Genomic DNA, 2,339 nt, shown 5'->3' with positions numbered 1-2,339 from the left:
CTATATTTCATTTCTTTAAAATGAATATTAGTAGTAGCCTAAATTAAAACTACTTTCTTAAATAGGGTCTATTTTGTGAAAACTTCTTCTGGACATAAAGAAAATAATTTTATGAAAACTCTAACTTCCACTTAAATTTTCATTTCAGCACTCTGTGGAGAAAATCCCCAAGATGATGGATGACTTCAGCTGCTCCCAGCAGGCAGTGGACCTTGCAAAAGAGCTCAGGGATCCCTCAGGAACAGCTGGGAGGGAGCACCTGGCCCCACCTGGCGTGGAGGCCTCTGAAACATGCCCACTCCCACGTGTGCACAACTGCCATCAGCGATGGCCCGTGATGTCCTGTACACATAAGGCACACCTTTTATTCTCTATCAGAGACACAGGTAACTGTCCTCAATTGGTTTAGAACATTCATGGGGTTGGAAACATAAACAATAAGTTGTAGATTCAATGTTTGTCAGCTACTGGACTCCAGGAACAGAGGTAACCTTTATGCTTCTGGGGCGACATTGTAAATGTCTACATGGACTTAGAAAGCTTAACAAATGGTATTTTTGTTAGCTACACAGGGATTTATTTTCATCATCTTTATAGTATACAACAGCATTATCACATTTTTTACATCTATAATTTGCAGAATTTTTCTTAAATAGGAGGGTCTGACTAGCACATTCAGATAGTTGCCAAACATGTCACTGACCAGTTTCCAGAAACTTCAGATATAAGACATGCATGTACGAGTTGCAACTAAAACGTCACTGAAGATAATATAGCCTCCCATGACGACTTAATCAAAAGATTTACTGAAGAATGATGCCATTTTTCAGGAGTTCCACTATAAATTTCAGTCCTAACTATAGAATCAGAACAGTTCTTAGAAAATGTTATGGAGGCTTGAAGTTTTTCTGCGAATATGAAATCTTTCATATTCACATTTTATATGACTTATGGCTCTGCTAACTAGCTGAATACAGTTTTAAAACTAGGAAGCTGCACAGCTTTATGATATTACCCAGCTAAAATTAAATGGACCAACAACATAATACTTAGGGAAAAGGAGAATTTACTTTTTTTAACTCAAAAAGAACTTTTCTCTGAGAAAAAGATGCAGGAAAAGAAAGCACTTTGACACTTATCTAGGAATTTAAAATAAGTTGTCCAAAGTCAATGAGGAAACAGGTTTATTAAAATATTACAACACCATTTGACACATATATCCCTCTCTGCTTCCAAACTTTCACTAGCTTCCTGCTGCCTATTAGATCAAATACAGCTTACTGTAAATTGGTAAATTCTAGATCCTCCACATAGACCGATGGATAATATGTCTTTTGTTCTCCCAAGCAGGTGAACAAACAGATGAGAAACAGGTGTCTTGTTTCTTTTACCAGGATGTACTCAGGATGTTTTTGCTCATGCTTCCACTCCTGTTAGTCATGTCAAATGTTCTTCATCCTTTGAGGCCCAACTCAAGGCTATATCTCCAAAATGATCCACACATCCTTCTGCAGTTAATCTATTCATTCATCACTTTCCTGGGATTTAATGAGTGTACACAATGTATCCAGAACATGCTCTGTGAGGGCTGCCACCTACACAGTGACATAGTTCTAGGCCTCAGCAGCAATGCTGTCTAGCCTTCCCAACACCACAGTCACTCTTTCAAAGGCTGGCTGGTCCTACATATCCTACAAAGCTTGGTCACCTTGGATGAGGTAGAGCATGAGCTAGTCACTGAATGGGGGGTGACTGAGCCACATCTGCCTGGTGTCTATGGGAAACAAATGAGAGACACCTAGAGAGGAACCATACCTGTCCTTGGCGTGAAAGAAATCTCTACACAAGTGCTCAACTACAGAGTGAATAAATGTTGAATGAATACATGAATAAACAACAACAACAAAAAATCCTTATTTTATTTAGTCTTCTAAAGGGAAGGAGAGAGATGCCATCAAGATAGAGTGACCTTTAAGTAAGCCAGAGGAGAGACAGGGTATTGATTTCTGCATAGCAAAAGCAAAAAAGAGACCTTGGAGCAGGACACAAGGACTAGATTTCTGAGTATACCAAGTGACAAGCTTGACCAAGGCCAAGGAGCCACAAACCAGTGGGACAGCTGCCATTTTGGCAGCTTTATCAAGAGGAAAATGACTTTGCTGAATGAGCTAAACCTCACCTAGCCAAGAGGAATTCCCTAGAGTTACTATAAACCAGTAGACTAGAAAAATCAGTATTGGAAATGGGCCAAAAGGGAGTGTCAAGGAGACAGTAGGATCCAACAATAGAAAACTCAGCAATGGATAAGATAGAGTAGGTGTGAGAGAGAAAGACAAAAG

General features: G+C 39.5%; 1 protein-coding gene across 3 annotated transcripts in view; it reads right to left on the bottom strand.

Moving 5' to 3' along the window:
* Nucleotides 1-2,339, bottom strand: part of NCALD (neurocalcin delta) — a 312,691-nt gene that overhangs the window by 65,042 nt on the left and 245,310 nt on the right. The gene's annotated exons all lie outside the window — the stretch shown is intronic.

This window comes from Condylura cristata, unplaced genomic scaffold (assembly GCF_000260355.1).
Source record: "Condylura cristata isolate star-nosed mole 26May11 unplaced genomic scaffold, ConCri1.0 scaffold00009, whole genome shotgun sequence".
Classification (NCBI taxonomy): domain Eukaryota; kingdom Metazoa; phylum Chordata; class Mammalia; order Eulipotyphla; family Talpidae; genus Condylura; species Condylura cristata.
This window is presented reverse-complemented; position numbering and strand designations above follow the sequence as displayed.